Below are 24,388 nucleotides of genomic sequence, written 5' to 3'. Positions count from 1 at the left end.
GCATTTGACAGTGACCAAATGAGTTCTTTAAAAGCAGAAGTGTTTCTCAGGTTGGTCACTGAGGAAGGAGTCAGAGCTATGCTCTTGCCGGGCTGGAAGAAGTAACAACCATGTGGCAAGCTATCCATGAGGACCATGTGGCAAGGAATGTGGGTGTCCTATAGGAGGTAAGAGAAGCCCCTGATAAGGAAACAGGTACCTCAGTCTACAACCTCAAGGAGCTGATTTTGGCCAACAACTTTAATGACTTTGGAAGTTGATATCGTTTGGCTGTGTCCCCACCCAAAACTCATCATGAATTGTAGCTCCCATGATTCCCACGTGTTGTGAGAAGAGATAATTGAATCATGGGGGCATTTTCTGTTCTCGTGGTAGTGAATATGTCTCACGAGATCTGATGGTTTTATAAAGGGAAACCCTTTTCACCTGGCTCTCACTTCTCTCTTGTCTGCCACCATGTAAGATGTGCCTTTCACCTTTTGCCATGATTGTGAAGCTTCCCCAGCCACATGGAACTGTGAGTCCATTAAACCTCTTTTTCTTTCTAAATTACCCAGTCTCGGGTGTGTCTTTATCAGCAGCGTGAAAACAGACTAATACAGAAATGGATTTTTTTTTTTTTCCCAGAGTATCCAAAAAGAAACACAGGCTGGCTGACACCTTGATTTCAGCCTTGTGAGACCCTGCAAAGAGAACCTAGAAATGCCATTGCTGGACCTCTGACCTATGTACAACTGTGAGCTAATAAGTGGGAGTTTCTTTGGACCTCTAAGTTTGCCATTATTTGTTACCTAGCAGTAGAAAATCAACACAGAGCGAGAGTAAAGACAGATAGGATAAGAAAGCTCCTACATGAATGATTTACGTTTCTGTTGGAGATGAAAGTATCACTAGTCACACAGAGCAAGGGCTAGGGGCTAAATGAGCTGCACTGATGGTAACTGCTGATAGAGGCCTGTGGAGGGGACCCTGTGGCCTAGGCCAGCAAGAAATGCTCCATAGGAGAGATGGGGCACATGCGAGTGACAATGGGAAGAATTGGTAGCTGGAGAGAACAGGGAAAGCCTTCGGGTAAGGGGGTGATTTAAGCACAACTGTGTGAGCAGAAATATGCAAGGGGTGCTATAGGAAGACTGCGGAGGCTGCCACCGATCCCATCTATCTTCCCTGTCTGACTTGGCTGAGGCCATTCCAGACAATTCTCTGAATATGTTATGCATTTTCATATCTCCAGGCATTTGCAGAGACCCCTTCTCCTCCCTATAACTCCCTTTCTGCCTCCCTCCCTTGTCTTTCAAGACCCAGCCCAAGGCTCCTTCCCTACAGCTCCCAGCCTCACAAAGGTGAATCTCAAGCCCATGTTTTCACGGCTCATAAATAGAAGCTGGGACTTCAATAGACTTCTTCTTTCTTTCTTTCTTTTTTTGATGAAGTCGTGCTCTGTCACCCAGGCTGGAGTGCAGTGGCGCGATCTCTGCTCACCGCAACCTCCGCCTCCCAGGTTCAAGCGATTCTCCTGCCTCAGCCTCCCAAGTAGCTGGGATTACAGGCGTGTGCCACCATGCCCAGCTATTTTTTTTTTTTTGTATTTTTAGTAGAGACGGGGTTTCACCATGTTGGCCAGGCTGGTCTCGAACTCCTGACCTCGTGACCCACCCGCCTTGGCCTCCGTAAGTGCTGGGATTGCAGGCATGAGCCACCGCACCCGACCTAGACTTGTTCTTTCTACTATCCCACATTTAGTAAAGAAAGGAAAGAAACTCTTTGCCAGGTCAATAATCAACCTCAAATGTGTCCTTTTGCTCGAATTCTCATTTCCAAATGGCAGGCTTTCTTACAGCGGGGCGCACCCCCCACGCTGGCCAGGCTGACAGCCCAATTCTGTAGGAGCCCTTGGCTGTGAATTTCTACAGCAGCTGGAACTGCGAGGAGCTTCCCGAGGCTCCCCGAGAGAACTGGAGGGCCCCAGGCTCTTCCCACGGCATCCTTGATCGTGTTCTCGTTTCCTCCTCCAGAAACATGGGGCTAAAATAAGCCCAGAAGCTGAGCAAGGGCTGAGTCAGACCCTCAGAGTGGAGCAATCACTGCACGGCTGCTCCTTGTAAGAAACATCCCGTTGCGCCTGAGTTGTTTATTGCCAAGAGCTGTAAGTGAAACATGAGCTCTCCTAAGACAGGCTGGGAGCAGGCTTCTCTTCGTGGAGATGGCACGATGCTTCACAGCTTGGAAATGTTCTGTGCCAGTATAAAAGGTGTGGCAGACATCCCTTGGAGCAGGAAAGTCTGGTGACAAAGGGGAAGGAACCTGGGCTGGAAGCCAAGTGGCACGAGGGTTAGTCTCAACTTCATTGCTTACCAGGCACGTCAAATGAATGATGCCCTTACCTGCTGAGAGTCTCCCTTTTCTCAGTTGCAAGAGGAAAATGTAAGCCCAGATGATGTCTGCATTTCTTTCTGGCCCCGGCTTTCTTTTGGTTTGTCCAAGCAGCTCCCCAAACTCACTCTCAGGCCCTAAATAATGGGAGCTGTTAATGGTGGAGAAAGGAATTCCGACCTGGCCTATGGCAGCCATTGCTTCATTGAGTCAGGTTCAATCATCACCCACTGATCGGACACTGCTGTCCAGGGATCTGGGAAATGGCTGGGGATACAGAAGTGAAAAAGACAGGGTTGCTTCAGGAACTCACTTTCCAGCAGGTGAGAGTATGAGTAGAAAATGTGGACAAAACCAAAAGCTGACCAACAACACAAACTCCTTTGCTAAGCCCTGAATGAATGATCTGGAAAAGTAGCTCAGAATGAGGAACGGTTCACAAGAATTCAGATGGGAGTGGGCTTCAGCTGGAAATTCAATTCTGTTACCATTAGGTCGGTACAAAAGTAATTGCAGTTTTCGCCATTCCTTTTTTTTTTTTTTTTTTTTGAGACGGAATCTTGCTGTGTCGCCCAGGCTGGAGTACAGTGGTGTGATCTCGGCTCACTGCAACCTCCGCCTCCCGGGTTCAAGAGATTCTCCTGCCTCAGCCTCCAGAGTAGCTGGGATTACAGGCATGTGCCACCACGCCCAGCTAATTTTTGTATTATTAGTAGAAACAGGATTTCACCATGTTGCCCAGGCTGGTCTTGAACTCCTGAACTCAAGTGATCCACCCACCTCGGCCTCCCAAAGTGCTGGGATTACAGGTGTGAGCCACCATGCCCAGCCATGCCATTACTTTTAAATAGCAAAAACCACAGTTACTTTTGCACCAACCAAATAGATTTTTCCCATGTCAGTAAAGTTTTATTGAGAAAGAGGTCAGTAAGAAATGATTAGAGAGATCAGAATTTACTTTCTTCAGACGATCTAACATTTTAATGTCCATGTAGTTTTTCCCAGACAGCAAGAATAATTCAGGGTTGGTTTTTATCCCAAAGTTTCCCCATAATTAAGAGAAAAACCGTTCATATGTGGCGATGGGAGCCACTGAACTGAAAACAGTTCTAATGCAAAAGAGTAAGAGACTAAATCGTTACTGAAGAGTTCAGGTCCTATTTCAATGACACTCTCTCTCTCAGATTCACCACAGTCAGCACTTCCAAAATGTCTTTCAAACATTTAAAAAACATGTATTCATGGCATTTGCATTTTAAGCTACAATTAAAACAAATGTTAAGGTTTAATGATGTATTTTAATATTTCCAAATATCACACTGGGCGCAATGGCTCATGCCTGTCATCCCAGCCCTTTGGGAGGCCGAGGCAGGCAGATTGCTTGAGCTCAGGAGTTTGGAAGCAGCCTGGGCAACGTGGCAAAACCCCATCTCTACAAAAATTAGCTGGGAGTGGTGGCATGCGCCTATAATCCCAGCCACTTGGGGGGCTGAGGCAGGAGACCTGCTGGAGCCCAGGAGGTCGAGGCTGCACAGACCCACGTTCGCACCACTGCACTCCAGCCAGGGTTACAGAGCGAGACTTTGTCTCAACAAAAACAAAACAAAACAAAACAAAAAGATCATTTAAAAGGCTACATTCAGTCAGGCGCAGTGGCTCACGCCTGTAATTCCAACACGTTAGGAGACTGAAACAGGAGAATCACTTGAGGCTGGTAGTTTGAGACTAGCCTGGGCAACAAAGCAATACCCTGTCTCTACAAAAAAAAAGTTTGAAAAATGAGCTGGGCACAGTGGCACATACCAGTTGACCTAGCTACTAGGGAGGCTGAGAAGGAAAGATCACTTGAGCCCAGGAGGTTGAGGCTACAGTGAGTTATGATTTTGCCACTCTACCCCAGAGCAAGATGCTGTCTCTAAAATAAATAAATATTTTTAAAGGCTTTATATAATTTTATGATTTCCTCTTTGGGATTTTTTTTTTTTTGTCATCAACTTTTTAGTTTGAAGCTTGAAAAATGAATTAAAATAAGCAAAATTTGAGACATCATGCATACAGAAAATGAATAAAACAAACGGAAGACTGAATTAAAATGTACTACATTATATATTTATAAAGCAAATGCTGTATAACCACAAATCAGGTTCTGTGGTTCTATAGATTTCCTCTACTTTCATCTAAATACACGTGTGCCGCTTGTAACCGTAACTGTAATGCAGCACATAAGGTACCTAGGGTGCTTCCTGATATACACTCAGTACTCAGTAGGTACTTATCCTAATTGTGAGTCCGTGATTCATTCAACAAACATTCACTGAGTTTATATTCTATGCCAGCTTTGTATCAAGCACTGGAGAAAGAAAAATGGCTAGACATAGTGCCCCATCCCAGCACCACGAGGGAGACAGAGGTGTGCAACTGAAAGTGACTACAGCTCAAGTTAGTGGAGCACTCTCCCCAGTGGCCCCAGGGCGTAGAAGAATGAATGGTTTTTCTGCAGAAGGAAACGGAGTTTGCCAGTGAGCATGGTGGGAAGAGAGCTGTTGTTCCACCACCACAAGTAATGACACGAGCAGAGGCACAGAGACCTGGGTGAGCAGGCTCATCCCTGTGCACAGTGGGGCAGGAAGGATGGGGGTTGGGGGATGGATCAGGGGAAAGCTGAACTTTTTCTTTGGGAACAGGGGAACTAGTAGAATCATGTAAGTACATCAAATCTATGGCGAAGATTTTTCTCACAATGGGGTGGAAGTTTTGAGCTTATGTGGAAATATCAGTTACCTCCACATAGTAATAATAATAATTACTGATATTATTATTAGCAATTATACTACTGCCGCTGAGCCTCCTGAGCATTGCGTATGTATTATGTCATTTATCACCACAAAAGCCCCTGAGGTGTCTACTATTATTACCGAGAGGCAGTAGAATTTAATTATTATGAATGCATGCTCTGAAGCTAGATTATTTGTGTTAAGGTCCTGGCTCCACATTTAGGCAAATAGCTTAACCTCCCCATGACCCAGTTTTCTTATCTTTATAATGAGGTAATAAAAATGCCAAGCTGATGAGGTTGTGGGAAGGATTTAATAAGATTCTACCTGTGAAATGTTTAAAAGAATGTCTGTCCAATACATTGTGTTAAATGAAGGTTGCCTTTTATTGACCCATTTCACAGAGGAGAAAACTGAGGCTTGAGGAGAGGAGGTCACATTTCAAAGGTCACCTGGCCAGTAAGTTGAAAGTTCTGGATTCAAACCCAGGAAGTCTCAACACAGAACCCCATCCCTCCACCATCTAACAAGCCAGGTTTAGTTGCTAAAGTTGGGGTTTTCTCTGGCAAACTTTTGACATGCTTAACTCTGTTTTAAGGACTTTCTTTCTTTTTTAAATTAAAAAAAAAGTTAACAGACAGGATCTGGCTCTGTTGTCCAGGCAGGAGTGCAGTGGCTATTCATAGGAATGATCATGGCACACTGCAGCCTGGAACTCCTGGGCTCAAATGATTCTCCTGCCTCAGCCTCCTGACTAGCTGGGACTACAGGAATGCACCACCATGCCTGATTCAAGGACTTTCCTAAGTCATCCCCTGCCAAAAGGTCCAGCCAGAAGGCGATGAGGGAATGTACCTCTATTTGCTTATTGCTACCTGAAGGAAATATAATTAATGGATTTTATCAAACATTTATTCACTTATGGATATAGTTTCAATGTTTGCCACCTCCAAATCTCATGTTGAAATGTGATCTCCAATGTTGGACGTGGGGCCTAGTGGGAGCGGGAGGTATTTGAATCCTGTGGGCAGATCTCTCAAGAATGGCTTAGTGTCCTCCCTGCAATAATGAGCTCACTGGAGATCTGGTTCCTTAAAGGAGACTGGCATCTCCTCCTCTCCTTCTTGTTCCCGCTCTTGCCATGTGACGCCACCTGCTCCACCTGCATCTTCTGCCATAATGGTGAGATTCCTGAGGCCCTCACCAGAAGCAGACGCCAGCAGCATGCTTCTTGCATAGTCTGTAGAACCGTGAGCAAAATAAACCTCTGTTCTCTGTAAATTACCTGGTCTCAGGGAATCCTTTATGGCAATGCAAAGTGAACTAACACACTTACTCATCCTCTAAGTGTTCAGCATCAAATGTTTTCATTTCACATAAATTATCTCAGATACTGTCCACCACCAAAACTGTCTGACTACTCCCATTTTCTAAGTGGGGACACTGATGCTCAGAGGAGTTAAATAACCTGTTCAAGGCCAGACAATTGCTATTGACTTTGCAATGTCTACCCCACACCATCTGCACGGGTGGGGCCTGATTAATGTGAGCTAGTCACAGAAATCACATCTCCATTTCCGATGGGAGGATTCAGGCCTAAGCCAATTAGTGCAGAGCATCCTGCCAGCTGTAGGGATTAGATCAGAAATGAGCATACATTTGAGTAAAAAAGGTGCAAGGGGAATGTTTTTGGGGCTTCTGCAGATATTGGCCTGTCTCTCTGGAGAAAGCATCAGCAGGAGACAGTTTGATCCTTTGACATTGCTGTGTGTGGATTTGAGGTCTGGGGATGCTGCAGCCACCTCACAATAAGCTTGTGCATGACACTGGTGCAGGGGTGGGAATGGCCAGGCGAATCACAGAGACCACTGGATAAAGCCAATCCTGAAGCTTCCTGCTATGTGGGCCAACAGATGTCCTTATTGTTCCAACAGTCTGAGTAAGAATTTCTGCACAGTTTGCACAGCGCGGAACTTGGTTCCAAGTCCAAGTCCAAACTGGGGCTACTCCCCAATCCGTGCCTTCCTACCATGCACGGCTGCAGACATGGTTCTTCTACTCAAGTTGTTTACCATCTGGCAGGAGGTTTTTGGCATTCTGCTACAGTGGCAGATTTGGTCATCAGTCACAATGCCAAGCTGGTGGTGGTTTGAGTCATTGTTTTTCTGTTGGCCTATTTCTTTCATAATAAATATGTATTGCTTAGATAATAAAAACAACAAAGGGGAAAATTCCATGTGAGGCAGAGGTAAACAAAAACGCTGTGCTTTTAGGAGGCTTATATAAAGATCAAGCTGTATGATGTGTGTTAGCATGATTTAAAGAATGCTAAACTGGGTGGGGCCCAAGACAGATAAAAGATGCTAAGCCTTTTATCGTACCACTAGGCACTAGTGACTTTTAAGACCTGACGATTAATTAGGAAGAGCTGGTTGTAGTTATTATCAAACCTCCCTAATTTCCCCAAGTGAACGGATGAGGGCTGGGTTGAGGATAGATGGGGGAGAGGTGGTAAGAATCCTCTGAAGCCCATTTCTGGAACCTTCGTTTCTCAGGGTCGCTGCTTCCTTGGTGGATTTCCTTTCTGCTCTCCTGCAAGTGACCCTTGTGAGCCTCTGACTCCATAGGACCGGCCCCAGCTACCCTTTTTGCTAAGGATGTATCATCTTGCTGGGCTTTACCAAGGGCGTTACTAAACCAGCTTCTATGATTGTAGCCACACAAAGGTAGGCAAGGAAAAGACCCTAATTTGGAAAGCAGAAAGCCAGTCTCCAGCTGGAACCCAACTCCTGACCTTTCCACCCCCAAAGGCATAGGCTAAGATTCCTTTCCCCTCACTGATTGGATTAATTTCAGCCTCATTGACAATTCCCCCCGCCTCCAGACTCATTTACCTACTGTTGTTTGTAGCCTCAAAAAACGTCATGGCAACAAAGATCAGAGGAAAGATCACAGTGTATGGAGTCAGAGAGACATATGCATTTGCATCCCAACTCTGCCTCTTGCTAGAACTCTGATTTTGAGCAGGTTCTTTGAGGTCAGCTCCCTCATCTGTAGGGGTTTGAGATGAAATAAATGACGTAATAGAAACCTTATAAATGCATGAAATTACTGAGGAATTTATGTGCTTTTGCAGAAATTATGAGGCAGGGAAGCAAGAGAGATGCCTTTATTTTCTCCCAGGGATGAGAGTGGAAGGCAAGGAAGAGTGTTACAGCTGAGGGAACAGACGGTGGAAGGCCTGGGGACAAATAAAGTCCAATATAGCTGGAACATAGAATATAGGAAATAAATTAAGCCTGGAGAGCTAAGGGTAATCCAGATAGTTCAAAGCCATATAAAGAGTTTGCACATGATCCTAAGAGAAGGGAGGAGCCATAGGAGGGTCTTAAGCCAGAGAATAGCTTGACATGTGTTTTTAAAACTTTACTGTGCCTGTGTAGAGAATAGTTTGCAGGTGGTCAAGGCTGGAACTGGCAGCCCAGTTAGGAGGCTGATGACCTAGTCCAGAGGATGGGTGGCAGCCTGAACCAGAGAGACAAAAGTGGAATTGAGAAAACTGGATGTCTGTGCCACTTGCTATGGCTTCAAGGAAGTTACTTAACCTCAGTTGAGTTACTTAACCTTCACTGAGTTGAGTCTCAGGTTTTCTCTGCCATTGTTTATGGCGGACACTAATAGTATCTGTATCCTAGAGTTTTTAGGGGATTAAATGAGAGAATGCATATAGAGCACATTGCACAGCATCTGCCACATCATATGTGCTGAAGCGACTATTAGCATTGTTAGTAGTGGAAGTCATGTGGGCAAATATCACAAAGTGCATTCGGGGCATGCTGCTTAAATGAATGAAATAAATGAATAGACAGCGAGTGCCAGAAAATGCCCTTTTCAAGACTGAAATCTTGTTTAAAAGGTATAAATAGTCCTGGTGAGGAAGGATAGAGAGAGGTAGGGGGGGTTGTTGTCTAAAGAGGTCAATGCGCTCTCTTGGTGAGCTCTTCTGAGAGTTAGGACACAAAGAGAATGTGTCCAAATGGTGAACAGGTGGGGCAACCAAGCTGGAGTCCTTTTGAAGAGGGTCAGGAAACAAAAGCCTGCAAGCAGCACAGATGTGTGAAAAAGCTATTTTTAGTCTGGTACAAGAAGCCCACAGGAGAAGTACCACCCCTAACCCTAGTCCTCTTTGTGTCTGTCTTCTGTGCTGGGAAAATCAATCATCATGTCAGGAGGGCAGGTGTTAAAATTGGTCAGAGGAAATAAAAATCCAAGAGAGATGAAGATATAGTGAGAGAATGTCATGCTCTATTAAATGCATTCAAGTCTCATTGCTCAGAGAAATGACATGTTAGGGTTCAACTGAAAATACAAATGTTTTGCTGTTTTTGCAGGTTTTAAAGGAATATATGCTCATTTTAAGACTCCAACTATCAAGAGAAACTATTTTGAGCACCAACTGTATGGCAGGAAGTAAGCCTAGAACTTTATGTATATTTATGTCACTTTATTATTATTATTATTTTGAGATGGAGTTTTACTCTTGTTGCCCAGGCTGGAGTGCAATGGCGTGATCTCAGCCCACCACAACTTCTGCCTCCCAGGTTCAAGTGATTCTACTGCCTCAGCCTCCTGAGTAGCTAGGATTACAGGCATGTGCCACCACACCCGACTAATTTTGTATTTTTAGTAGGGACGGGGTTTTTCCATGTTGGTCAGGCTGGTCTCGAACTCCCAACCTCAGGTGATCTGCCCGCCTTGACCTCCCAACGTGCTGGGATTACAGGTGTGAGCCACTGCACCCAGCCTGTCATTTAATTATCACCCAAACTTATTGTATGCCTAGTATCACTTACTCATTCTACAACTAATGAGCCCAAGATCAAGAGAGCTTAAGTGACTTGCCCAGAGTCACACAGCTAGTTCTATGAGTTGCTCATTTGGACAAGTTACTTAATCTCCCTATGCCTCAGTTGGTTCAACTGTTACAGAGAATAAGGACTCCCAGTAGACTGAAGTGTGCTTAGACATTAGAACCACACTCTCGTTCAAAATCTTCTTGTATAACTTACTAACTTTATGTCTTTGGGCAAGCCATATAGCCCTGTGCCTCAGTTCCTCTTCTGAAAACTGGGGATCTTAATAGTGACAATGGGCTGTTGCAAGGATTAAATTAGCTAATACAGGCTAAATGCTTATAATAGTACCTGCTCTCTCATAGCTAATAGCTCGTATTAATATAATTGGTAGCAGTAGTATTTCTATCCTGTCTTGTTAGGACAACATAACTTATTCCAGCAAGGCTCATTAGAAGAAAAAGAATGGACTTTCCAGGGCAGGCAGATCTCTTCTGAGAATTCAAGGAGCTCACACCATGAAACACTCAGAATAGTGCCTGGAAAATAGTCGTGCTTATGCCCATGTGTTGTTATTATTATCTATAAATTCCACAACACAAGCTCTTAACTTCTATTTGCTACTTCTTCACACTGCATTATCAAACCTAAAAAAAACTCATCATCCAGAGACAAATAATAGTTTCTAGTGTATCTTCGTTACTTTTGAAGCAACTGCATAAATGTGTTTCTATGCCATGTTCGCATTTAACTGAGTTAAACATAGCGGGTGTGAACTCTGGCATTGGCAGATACTAGTTCTGTGACCTTAGGGAGGTAACTTCACTTGCCTGAATCATCGTTTCTTTATCTGCAAAACGAGGAGAATAATCATAGTTTCCTTATCTGCAAAATGAGGATAGTAATCTCATAGAGTGGTAGTGAGGACAACATGTAGCATTTTAAGGCACTTAGAACAGAACCTTGTCACATAGGCTTGAAAAAAGACTTAGTAATTTAAAATAGGTGTTCTACACAATGGCCAGAGTAATCCTTACAAATCAGACTGCGTTACTTTTCTGCTTAAACTCTGAAATTTTCTTATTGTATTTGGAATTAAATTCATATGCCTTACCTTGGTCTATGTGAAGGGCCTTGGTGTTCTGAAAACTGTTCTTTTCATTTCCTACCTAGTTCAGAACTGAGGGAGATACAGATGAATGTTTGGTGTGTGTCGTTTAAATCTGTGGGATAGTAGGTGTTATGAACTAAATTGTGCCCCCCACCCACCCAAATTAACATGTTGAAGCTCTGAACCCCCAATGTGACCATATTTGGAGATAGAGCCTTTAAAGAGCCCCAAAATATTCCAGTTGCAGTCCTAGCATACGGAGACATGAGAAGTGGGGGATAGGAATTTTCCTACTAAGAATCTACAAAGCCAGGCTGGGCATGGTGGCTCATGCCTGTAATCCCAGCACTTTGGGAGAACGAGGAGGGTGGATCACGAGGTCAGGAGTTCAAGACCAGCCCGGCCAAGATGGTGAAACCCATTCTCCTTTGCTCCTGCCTGGGCGATAGAGTGAGACTCCCTCTCAAAGAAAAAAAAGTATGTACAAGGCCATGAAGGAGAGGCCCTAATTCAATATGACTGGTGTCCCTCTAAAGAAGAGAAGAGGCCAGGCACGGTGGCTCATGCCTATAATCCCAGTACTTTGGGAGGTCAAGGCAGACGGATCACGAGGTCAGGAGATTGAGACCATCCTGGCCAACATGGTGAAACCCCGTCTCTACTAAAAATACAAAAAAAAACTAGCTGGGCATAGTGGCACACACCTGTAGTCCCAGCGACTCAGGACACTGAGGCAGGAGAATTGCTTGAACCAGGAGGCAGAGGCTGCAGTGAGCCGAGATCGCGTCACTGCTCTCCAGCCTGGCAACAGAGCGAGACTCCTTCTCAAAAAAAAAGAGATACCAGGGATGCACCTATAGAGAAAAGGCCATGTGATAACACAGCATGAAAGTGACAATCTGTAAGCCATAAAGAGAGGCCTCAAGAGAAACCAAACCTACTGACACCTCCATCATGGACTTCCAGTCTCTAGAACTGTGAGTGAACAAAATTCTGTTGTTTAAGTCATGCAGTCTGTGGTATTTTGTTATGGCATCCCTAGAAAACTAATACACTAGGTGTCCTAGGACAGCACCCAAAAAACAATCTTATATTCCAGATCACAGGCAAAGGTGGACATTGACGAGGGTGGACCTAGGGATTTAAACAATGGCAGGACAATGTCTTTCTCTTCATATTTCAGACCCATCCACCTTCGTCTCCCGCAGGAGCTCTTACTGTAGCAGGTCGATGGCGACTGGCACTCCTAACCCTCCATCCTTAACAGGCCATTTTGCAAGAGGAGGGGAGATTTGTTGTTTTCCAGCCACCTAAGATCAACCCTTAAGGTACTCTTTTGCCTTTCCCTGATTGGTTTCAATGATTATTTCTGGGCCAATCACTGACTGGCCAGATAGCCTCATGCTCTGGGTGGAAACAAAAGGGAACGTGATTTTTAGCACGCTGTGAGGTTTTCATAAAGTGGGGATGGAGTTAGTTGTTGAGAGGAGGCGGGGATTCCTATGTCAGTCAGAGCTTAGGAAAATAGTGCATACTCCATGTTTTACAAGTAGCACGGGATTCAAAACAGAGCATTAGATGCTTCTAAAACTACAGTCAGGGGCAGGGGGAAATAAGAAAGGTCACAACTAATCTTCGTATGCTGCTTGTTTTCAAGGAAACAGGAAGGTGAAGGGCCCTAGGAAACTGCTGGCAGTGGCAGGTATCTTCAGTACTGTGGTGGGTGAGTCACAGGAAAATGCCTAGAGGCCTCTCAAAGTCTCACGTCTACTGAAGTTCATTATATCTTCTTGCTGTTTCCGAAGAAGCAGTGATTCTCTGTCTCTCAATCAATCATCTAGCTACCTAGTTACCTTCCTACTTACCTATCTAATTCTGGTCTTCCAAAACTTGTGTAAATTCCTCACACTGGCAGACCCTAGTTTTCAGAGATTCTGGGATATGTGGCTCACAATCACAGGTTTCCGGCCGCTTTGATACATGGAAGAGCATAGACGGGAGGATGGCATTGAGTTGCTAACACACTCTGGTGTAGATCCTCAGAGAAAAGGATACTGGACAAACAACACCTATGCTACCCTGAGTCATAGATATTGTAAGTATTTCTCTCACATTATTAACTTTTTTTTTTTTTTTTAACATGTAAGGGTTCTAAGGGAGCTTAATCTGTTTGAACAGCTTAGGGGGTCTTGAAGACATTGAGGAGATTGGGGAGGGTCAGGTTACAGGAAAATATTTTCATTTCCAAATAGAGAAAGAAAATCGAAGCCATAAGCTATAAGTTGGTGAGCTTGGTGGAAATTCTGGGAGAGTTCCTAGACGGGAACATCAAGAAGATGGTACCTGAGGACTTGGAAAATAAAACAGTACTTACGAAAAGGCATCAGACATTTACAAAGAACAGATTGTACCAAAATCACCTTACTTATTTGTTTGTTTATTTATGAATGACTGAGGGGATTACTGGACCCATGGAGCATATGGATTTTCACGAGCCATTTACCAAAATCTCATTATGTCTCTGTGAACAAATGGCAAAATGCTGGTGGCACTACTGCTAAGTGCAATCATAACTGAAGGGCTGTATCCTGAGAATGTTGACTAATGTCAACATTAGTCAGCCTGGAAAAATGGTCTCAGTTAAGGAGTCCTGGCTTTGGTTTTGTCCGGTTCAACCTTTTTATCATTGTTTCCTTTCAGAGCAATGATGGCTCTCTAATCAAATCTGAGGATGCACCAAGGCAGAGAGAAAGGATAAATGAATTGTATAATAAAATTAGGATTCGCCAAACTATCAATAGCCTGGCATGAAGGGCAGAAGGAACAAGCTGAATTGTACTAGAAATAAATCTAGAACATTGCTTCTAGACCTCCAAACAGTACAATGAGGGGAAGAGGGGGTTGGCTTAAGAGCAGATTGTGAAAAAAGAATTGTTACTATTGTAAACTACCTTAGACTGTCGGGTCGTATTAAACTGTCAAAATAATGAGATGGCATTTTGGGTTGCATTTATAGTATTGCTTTGAATAGAATAATGCCAGGCACATAGTATATGCTCAACAGATACTATGTAAAATAGCGTATGAATTAATGTCTTTTCTGGAATATTATGTTTGATGCAGGGCAGGTTCTCAGCTTCACTCAGGAAAGGATTCGAGAGAGAGCCAGTGATGGAAGAAAGTAGCTTTATTGAGGCGGCAGCAGTGTTACAGCCCTTTGTGACTGCTCCTTGCAGGGCAGGGCTAGCCCGTAGGCAGTGCATCAAGAGTAGTAGTATACGGGTGATTTGCAGTCATATTTATACCCACTTTTAGTGACATGCTAATTAAGGGGTGAATTATTCAGAAATAACTAGAAAATTAGCGGTGACTTCAGGGTGTTGCCATGGGGTTGATGGGAGTGTCTTACGCTGCTGGGCAGTGAGAACAACTGGAGGTGCTTCCGGCGCCTCTTCCCAGTTTCCGCCAGTCTTCAGTCTGGTGCAAAGATGAGTCCTGCCTGCTTCCTACCTCATTCCCCACTTAGAGATCAGAACTTCTCCTTAATCTTCAGAGGGCTGCAGAAAGGCAGAGGTCCATCTTCCGTAACTGCTTCCTGCAGATTTATGGGCATAGGCCCTGCCTGGCATTGGAGAAGGAAAAATTTCTGGATTCCTGATTTAAGAGGCCCAAAGGCAGGATGCTTTTATGCTTTGGGTCGGAAGACAGGATAGCGTGGAAGCCTTGTGCCAGCATTGTCCTCACGTTGAACTGTTGTAACTTGGAAGACACAAACTTTACTAAGACGTTAAACGAGCAAGGGCCTAGAATTAGTAGTAACAAGACAACTATCAAAGGTCCTAGGAGAGATAAAAACCAGGTGAGACTTGGGAGGGCATTCTTGTTGATCAACCAGATATAGTTGGGGTTAGTTAGCGCCCTGTTATATGTATGTAACCAGGTATCTTGCTCATAGATCTTTTGAATGTTAACCTCAACCTTTCTGGGGTTGTTCATTTGTGTGCAGCAGGTTTTATTAATACCTACATAGATTCCACCTTTTTCAGCTAGTAAACAATCCAATGCTAGTCTGTTTTTAAGAACTATATTTTCCAAAGAGTCTAAGGACTCTTGAATTTCCTTCAATACCTGCCCTGTGTTGGTGGCTTATGATTCTAATGATTCTAAAGTTTGAGTGAAGTTCTTTAGTGTTGACTTGTGGTAGGCGAAGCCACCCCAGGGGGCTGCTAGTCCTACTGCTGCCCTGATTTCTGCCAGAAGGAATCCCATTGATCATTTATTTCTGGTGTTCTTTGGTCTTATGGAATATAGATGGTGACCCCTGGAGGGGAAAGGGTGACCAATGTACATTCACCCTGTTCCAAGTGTTTGCTATACAAGGAAAAACAACTTCTAAAATAACAGGTGGCTCCCCAGGGAGTCAGGAGTGGTTATGGGGTATGACATTTTCTCACTCATGACCACAAAGAAAATGAGCCCAGGTGGGGTGCAAACAGAGGCCCTATGGGGTAGGACATCTATATTTTGCTGCTAAGTTGGGTCTATAGAGATATTCTTTCCCTGCTCCAATGGAGGTGGTTGAACAACTGTTTTCCAGAAGTGGGCTGTACTCCCACTTTTCAGAGTAGGCCGTTGTTTTTCCTCCTGTATGTTCTGATCTGGGAGGAGGCACCATCTATGCTTTTCTTGCTCACATCTAGAGTAGGCTCAAAGCATTACAGGGAAAATTCTGCCTTTGTGTCATTAACATCACAGTGGGTGTGAAAGGTAGACTCATTAGTGCACTGGAGATACAGATACCCACTTTCCCAGGTCCAGGTAACAGTGGTGGTGGTGGCAGGGGGGCAGGTGGAATCCATTAAGTTGGGGAAAGTTCCACCCCACATGTAGGGGTCTAGGGATTTTGGGATTGCTATGGTTAGTTAGGAGGTCTGGGGAGATGGCTGTGAGATTTTCCAGATGAGTCAGCAAATGGAACCGTCTCTATCCTGGGGTGTTGATGACAAATCCAGCATCCATGAAGATGATTTCCTGAAGCTATAATTTTTGAAATATTTACTACAGAGTTTTGTTCCTACCTGCACTGGATTAGGTTAATTGGGAGAGTAAACAAGATTAACAGCATGCTGTCCAGTTGGGCTTTGGAGTAACCTTTACACCTAGTGTATTAGGCTGTTCTCACATTGCTATAAAGAAATACCTGAGGCTAGGTAATTTATAAAGAAAAGAGGTTTTTGGCTCACAGTTCTGCAGGCTGTACAGAAAGCATGACCCCAGCATCTGCTCAATTTCTGGGGAGACTTCAGAAAACTTACAACCAAGTTGAAGGCAAAGTGAGAGCAGGTACATCACACGGCAAAAGCAGGAGCAAGAGTGCAAAGAGGAAGGTGCCACACACTTAAATGACCAGATCTTACGAGAACTCACCATGTCAAGGACTGTCCCAAAAGGGTGGTATTAAACCATTTATGGGAAACCGCCCCCATGATCCAATCGTCTTCCACCAGGCCCTGTCTCCAACATTGGGAATTATAATTCAACATGAGATTTGGATGGGGAGCCACATCCAAACTATATCCCAGCAAGGACAAAAGACATGTTTCCCAGGAGGAGGCAGTTGGACAAAGCATTACAAAAGAAGTATTATGGCTGGGCACAGTGGCTCATGCGTATAATTCCAGCACTTTGGGAGGCCAGGGTGGGAGGATCACTGGAGCCCAGGAGTTCAAGACCAACCTGGGCAACATAATGGAACCCCATCTCTACAAAATAAAAATAAAAATAAAAAATTAGCTGGACATGGTGGGACGCACCTGCAGTCCCAGCTACACAGGAGTTTGAGGTGGGAAGATGGCTTGGACCTGGGAGGTCAAGGCTGCAGTGAGCCATGATCGTGCCACTGCACTCCAGCCTGGGTGACAGAGAGGGACCCTGCCTCAGAAAGAAAAAAGAAAAGAAAAGAAAAGAAGTATTACAATCAGGAAGAAGAGAGACAAAAAAGGACAATTCCCACCCACAGTATCTCATTACCACTTCTGGCTGAGTGTTGATTCTTTTAAATAGGTAGCAGCGTTGCTCCAAAAGTTCACAGATGTAGGCTGTGGTATCCTCCTTTTGCACATGTGACTCATAAGTAACAGGTCTAATCTTGGTCCCCAACCAGTTATTTCCTGGAGTTTAACAGTAGTGTGGGTACTCATTACCACCTGATAATGACCTTTCTCTTTTGGTTGTAATTGATCTTCAGAGGATCCATCTTTATAAGGTTTCAGTAAGACTAAGTCTCCTAGTTGAATGGGAGAGTTTATTTTTTTTCCCCCGTGGGAAGAGGCAATACTACATTTCCATATTCTTGAAGGGTCTTTTGAACCTGGTCTAAGTTGATAATGTGGGTGAACAATCTATGTGTCTCTTCATCAAACAGGAGGTCTAAAGTTAACAAGGGCCTTCCATTAAGTCATTTCAAATGGACTAAACTTTAAGATTTCCTTTGGAGCAAAAAGGGCTATGGGTAGGAGAGAAACTGGGCCTCTGAGATCTCTTAAGAGTTTTGCTAATGTCCTTTTAAAAATATGGCTGGCAGTTTCTACCTTCCCAGGGTATTGAGGACTCCAGGAGGAGTGAAGATGATAGGTAATGTCTAAGCTAAGGAAAACTGCTGGGTCACCTTAGCTATGAAGGAAGGTCTGTTATGACTTTGCAAATATTTAGGTAACCCAAATCTTGGGATGATCTCTTTAAGTAAGAATCTGGACATTTCCAATGCTTTTTTTTTTTTTTTTTTTTTTAAATCTTTCTAGGGAAAGCTTTCTTTTATCCACCCAGTGAAGTGCATATGAATACTAGCAAATATTTTAGTTCCCTATAAAGTGGCATCTGGGTGAAATCTATTTGCCAGTTTTCCCCAGGGTATGTTTCTCAGTGCTCTATAGGTTTGAGTAGGGCGGGGGGCATGGGGTGGCTTCCTGGGCTGTTATGGGCACAAAGTCCCCAGGCCCTGATGACTTTTTTTTCCCCCATGGTCTAGAACAGTTTCTCAAAATTTGAGAAGCCAAGTTGAATAGATTCCTGTCCCAAATGCGAATACTCATGGAAATATTTAATTATTTTCAATTGCTTAGCTCCAGGGAGAAAGAGTTTGTTGCTTTCTAGCAACCACCCTGAGGGATCTTTTTGTAAGCCTTTCTGTTCTACCCATTTAATTTTTTCAAGGGTACTGTAGGGTGCCACATGTGGAGTACCTGATATTACTGCAGTGACCTGTAATGCTGGTATTTTTTCAGTTGTGACCTTGGCTGCCGTGTCTGCCAGAGCATTTTCTCTGATAATCGAGGTGTCTCCTTTTGATGTCCCTTGCAGTAGGTAGCTGCTATCTCCTTTGGGAGCTGAACAGCAGCTAAAAGTTCCAAGCTCTCAGAGAGATGTTGTGTGGGGGATACCCTGGCTGTTAATAGTCTCCTTTTTTTTTTTTTCATATGGTCACGTGAGCATGGTGCACCAGGAGCCCATATTTGAAATTAGTAAATATATTGACTCTTGCAGTAAAAAAAGTATATATTTTTATATGCTTAAGAGCAAATATGTATATATATATATATATATATATATATACACACACTCTCTTAAGTCTCTCTCTCTATACACACCTATATGTGAATAGACATGGAAATATTTAGTTATTTTCAATTGCTTAGCTCCAGGGAGGAAGAGTGTGTTGCTTTCTAGCAACCACCCTGAGGGGTCTTTTTGTAAGACTTTCTGCTCTGCCCATTTAATTTTTTCAAGGGTATTGTAGGGTGCCACTGACACATGTGGAGTACCTGGTATTAGTGCATATATATATGTGTGTGTACATATATCACTCTTAAGTCTTTTCCCAATTGGAGGACCCTAACTAGAGTAATTAATTCTGCTTTTTGAGTGGAAATCTGGAAAGATAAGTCTTCGGCTACCATGACTTCTTGCTCGATAACCACATCATAACCTGTCTTTCTTTTCTTTCTTTCTTTTTTTGAGACGGAGTCTCATTCTGTCACCCAGGCTGGGGTGCAGTGGCATGATCTTGGTTCACTGCAGCCTCCGCCTCCTGGGTTCAAGTGATTCAGAGTTGCTCCCTCAGCCTCCAGGGTAGCTGAGATTACAGGCTCCTGCCCCCATGTGCAGCTAATTTTTGTATTTTTAGTAGAGACAGGGTTTCACCATGTTGGCCAGGCTGGTCTTGAACTCCTGACCTCAGGTGGTCTGCCTGCCTCAGCCTCCCAAAGTATTGGGATTATAGGTGTGAGCCACCACACCCAGCCCTAACCTGCCTTTCTTACTCCCTCATGAATAAAGCTACTCTTGCCTGTAAACTGCTCAATATCAGGATTATGGAGAGGCTCATCTTTGAGGTCAGGCCTGCTAGAAGAGGTCTGTTCTGTGGTTTCCACACAGGAATGAATGAGTTGGGGGATCTGCTTTTTGGGATGTGAAGTTTGGCAACAGAGTAGCAGGGTTGAAAACTTGACATACTTTAAGGGTAACATCTGTGGTGTCAAGCAGAAGGGCCTGGTATTTAAACAACTGACTCCCTGTTAGCCGTTGATGTCCTTTTGCCTCTAGGACCTCTGTACTTGGTTAGGGGAAGGGTAATGACATCTAATTGTTGTTCCAAGGTAAATTTATTGCCTTTTTTTTTTCTCCCCAACAGAGCAGTGGTGGGCACAGCTCAAAGGCATCCTGGCCACCCAGCTGCCAACTGGTCTAGCTGTTTAGAAAAGTAAGCCACTGGTTTAGGATTATTCTTGAGCCTTTGAGCTAGAACTCCCAAAGATGTCCTTTGCTTTTTTAGTCACACAGAGAGTGAAAGGTTTGGGACCTGTTCCCAGCATTTCTTTTAGGGTTAAGAATGCCTGTTGTGAGGTTCTGTTCCAATTCAAAAGTCTTGTGATCACTCTCTTTTAGAGCTTTATAGAGTGGTTTTGATATGATCCCAAATCTGGGAATCCAAATCTGGCAGAATCTTGCAATTCCCAAAAAGACACTTAACTGTTTCTTAGTCTGAGTGGGCTAGAGTGCCAGAATGGTCCTTTCTATTCCTGGGCTAAGGTCTTTATCCAGGAGTAAACACACATCTCAGATACTTCACCCTTTAGGCAGAAATTTGGGCCTTGTGGAGAGATACTCAGTACCCTTGTGTATTAGTCTGTTCTCACACTGCTGATAAAGACATACTTGCGACTGGGTAATTTATAAAGAAAAGAGGTGTAATTGACTCATGGTTCCACATGGCTGGGGAGGCCTCACAATCATGGCAGAAGGCAGATGAGAAGCAAAGTCATGTCTTACATGGCAGCAGGCAAGAGAGCTTGTATAGGGACCTCGTCTTTATAAAACCATCAGATCTCATGAGGCTTATTCATTATCATGAAAACAGCATGGGAAAACAACTCCCATGATTCAATTACTTCCCACCAGGTCCTTCCCATGACACATGGGAATTATGGGAGCTACAATTCAAGATGAGATTTGGGTGGGGACACAGCCAAACCATATCACCTTGTTTCCCCAGAAAATTAAGAATCTGGATTTTGTTTCTGTTAGAGGATTTTAATCTTTCCCCTGAGTTATTTCTCTAATCTTGTCATAATAACTGGCTTCACCACACACTTTTTCATGCCTTCTATTAAACAAGTTAGCATGTGATTTCTACATTCAAGATCTTAGGAACTGATCTGGACCTGTCTAACCCCCCCACACAATAAATGGTGTGGCCTTGGTTATGAGTAGCCACTCCATCTGCATGTTTGTGGACAGTATCTAGAGTCTTTTTTTCTTTTCTTTGTTTTTCCTTTTTTTTAGACTGAGTTTCACTCTTGTCACCCAGGCTGGAGTGCAATGGCACTGTCTTGGCTCACTGCAACCTCCGCCTCCAGGGTTCAAGCGATTCTCCTGCTTCAGCCTCCTGAATAGCTGGGATTACAGGTGCCTACCACCATGCCCAGCTAATTATTATGTTTCTAGTAGAGACAGGGTTTCTCCATGTTGGTCAGGCTGGTCTTGAACTCCTGACCTCAGGTGATCCACCTGCCTCGGCCTCCAAAAGTGCTGGGATCACAGGCATGAGCCACCGCACCCAGCCTCTTATTTTTTTCTATGGCATAACAAGTGAATATTTGCATGTCATGCCACTTTAAATCAAAGGACATGGCCAATTTAACGAACTCCTGTACAAACTTCCCCGGATCCTCTGAAAACTGGCCACATTTTCTTGCATAAAGCCAAATCGGACATGGAAACGGTACATATATTCTAATTTTTCCACCATCTCTGTCAGCTACCTCCTTATACGGACACAGGTTTGATTTGAGGGGCTGATACGGGGCCCTATTCCTGGTGGTACTGGCTGGGCTTACTTCCTTGGGCAGCAGGGGGCATAGGCTGGGATCTGTTGGATAAGGGGGAGAAGTTCTTGATGACCTTGGAGTGGAATTCTGTGCTACAGAACTGGTGGGAACCTTCTTAGAAATGAAGGACTGAGGAAGTTCCAAGGCGGGCATGCAGGCGTTCTAGCTGGAGCAGCTAGGAAGGGGTAATCTAGGATATCTGGGGTAGCTTCTTGGTGCCAGAGGTGTTATGAGCCAGACACATTCTATAGCTATCTCTGAGGTTAGGATCTTGGCAGAAGGCCATAAAAACCTGCATATAAGGAACTTACCCCATTTTCCTTTCTTTTTACAGAATAAATCTCATGGTAAAATAGCATTATAACATAAAGAGCCATTTCTAGGCCAAATTTGTTGATTCCCCAATTTGTATTCGACCCAAACAGTGTTGCCTTTGAAAACGAGGGGTTTTTTCCTCTTTAAATCATCTGATTTGAATTTACTCCACTTGCCTAAAAGACATCCCAGTGGCAAGGCCTATGGGATATTCACTGCTATTCCCACGTCTAGTAAGGATTTCTACAGGAGTTTTTTAGTCTAAGTCTAGCAAAAGCTTAGTCACATTTTCCTTTCAAATTTTCACTTTTGGCAAAGAAGGTGTAAGTATAGGTAGGAAAGCATTACAAAAGCCAATTATGAGCTATAAATGAGTAGCAGAATGATGAGAGTGAATTCTACAGAGAGCAATGAAAGCATCTTAGTTTGGGTAGAGAGGGGCTAAGCAGAAAGTAACCACAGAAGGGAGGAAGGGAAGGGGTGACCAGCATTTCTCAAGGAGAGACCTTGGGAGCCCTGATTCACCAGAGAACGTACTCAGCAATGGAGACACCTGTGTGCAGGAGCCAAAATGGTGCCAGCCAGGCTTGTGGAACTGGGCGAAGGCCTGCTTAGGTGACCCCCAGCTTGGGTGGGCTCAGCTGCTGGAGGGGAACAAGTGTGGAGACCAGCAACCTGCCAGCTGAAGTGGCAGGTCCCACATGAGGTGGTGCTATGGCCACTTGACTGTCCTCTTGGCTCCACTGCCTGCCAGGATAAATGACGGCTCTGGCCAGGCGTGGTGGCTTATGTCTGTAATCCCAACACTTTGGGAGGCCGAGGGGGGCGGATCACTTGAAGTCAGGAGCTCTAGACTAGCCTGGCCAACATGGTGGAACCCCATCTCTACTAAAAATACAAAAATTAGCAGGGCGTGGTGGTGGGTGCCTGTAATACCAGCTACTCAAGAGGCTGAGGCAGGAGAATCCCTTGAGGCAGGAGAATCTAGGAGGCAGAGGTTGCAGGTTGCAGTGAGCGAAGATCACACCACTGTACTCCAGACTAGGCTCCAGAACAAGACTCCATCTTGAAAGAAAAGAAAGAAAGAAAGAGAGAAAGAGACAAAGAGACAAAGAGAGGAAAAAGGAAGGAAGGAAGGAAAGAGGGAAGGAAGGAGGGAGGGAGGGAAGGCAGGAAGGAAGGAAGAAAGGAAGGAAGGAAGAAAGGAAAGAAGGAAGGAAGGAAGGGAAAATGATGGCTCTGAAAAAAACTTTTGGTTAATGTTACATCTCTCTGCAGTGTTAGCAGCTCTTTGGTATTACAGTCTTAGTGTTACTGCTCTTGCAGTTTTGATCACCAATTTCCTCACCATCTCTTGCTGTCTTACTGATTGTTGCCTCTTGCTGTCTGTCTCGCTGCTTGCTGTCTCTTGCCATCTCTCACTGTCTCACCAACATTATCTCTCACCATTGCCTCATCAATCACTGGCCACCATCTTCTCTTCGCTCCCGGCTGACTCATCACTGATGCAGGCCAGATTCTTGGCTTTGCTTAGGAAAGAACTCAAGAGCCACCTGTAATCCCAGCCCTTTGGGAAGCCGAGGCAGGAAGATCGCTTGAACCCAGAAGTTCGAGACCAGCCTGGGCAACATAGCAAGACCCTGTCCCTATTTAAAGAATTCAAAAGCAAGCTGGTGATGAAAGAAAGCAGCGTTATTGAAGTGGCAGCAGTGTCACTTCTCTGTGACCGCTTCTTGTGGAGCAAAGCTAGCGCATAGGCAGTGAGCTGAGTAACAATATATGGGTGGTTTGCAGTCATATTTATATCTACTTCTAATGACATGCTAATTAAGGGCAGTTCTATTCAGAAATAGCTAGAAAATGGGTGATAACTCTCTGGGTATTGCTGTGGCAAAGGGTAGTAACTTCAGTCATCTCCAGGCATTGGTAAACTGTGGTAATGTCTTAGGGGATGGGCAGCAAGAGTAACTGGAGGTTCTTTCAGCAACTCTTCCTGGTTTCTACCAGTCTTCAGTCTGGTCCAGAGATGAGTCCTGCCTGCCTCCTACCTCATGTGGAGTTACTCACTCAGGCATTCACTCAACAAATATTTTTTGAGGACTATAGTCAGAATTTGGTTAGGTGCTGGGTACACATACATGAAAAAACAGACAAGATCTCTACCATGGAGGAATGGGGACATTTATTGAGCATCCTACATGTATCATGCACTGTATTGAGACTGTGAAGATGAGTACAGTTCCCGCTTTCAATTTTTTTTTTTTTTTTCGAGACAGAGTTTCACTCTTGTTGCCCAGACTGGAGTGCAATGGCATGATCTTGGCTCACCACAATCTCTGCTTCCCAGGTTCAAGCGATTCTCCCGCCTCAGCCTCCCAAGTAGCTGGGATTATAGGCATGAGGCACCACGCCTGACTAATTTTGTATTTATAGTAGAGACAGGGTTTCTCCATGTTGGTCAGGTTAGTCTCAAACTCCCGACTCAGGTGATCCGCCCGCCTCAGCCTCCCAAAATGCTGGGATTACAGGTGTGATCTACCGCACCTGGGCTTTGCTTATGGGGATGGGCAGCTTTGC

General features: G+C 44.3%; 1 long non-coding RNA gene across 1 annotated transcript; it reads left to right on the top strand.

The window, feature by feature from the left end:
* The first annotated feature begins 4,977 nt into the window (after positions 1–4,977).
* Positions 4,978–12,406, top strand: LOC126929481 (uncharacterized). Its single transcript, XR_007717188.1, has 4 exons — positions 4,978–5,075; positions 5,552–5,682; positions 6,852–7,086; positions 12,320–12,406. It is a non-coding gene; the product is annotated as an uncharacterized LOC126929481 (long non-coding RNA).
* The last annotated feature ends 11,982 nt before the right edge of the window (positions 12,407–24,388 follow it).

The sequence above is a fragment of the Macaca thibetana genome, chromosome 10 (assembly GCF_024542745.1).
Source record: "Macaca thibetana thibetana isolate TM-01 chromosome 10, ASM2454274v1, whole genome shotgun sequence".
Lineage (NCBI taxonomy): Eukaryota > Metazoa > Chordata > Mammalia > Primates > Cercopithecidae > Macaca > Macaca thibetana.
Note: the sequence above shows the minus strand (reverse complement) of the source record. Positions and strands in the feature narration are given on the sequence as shown.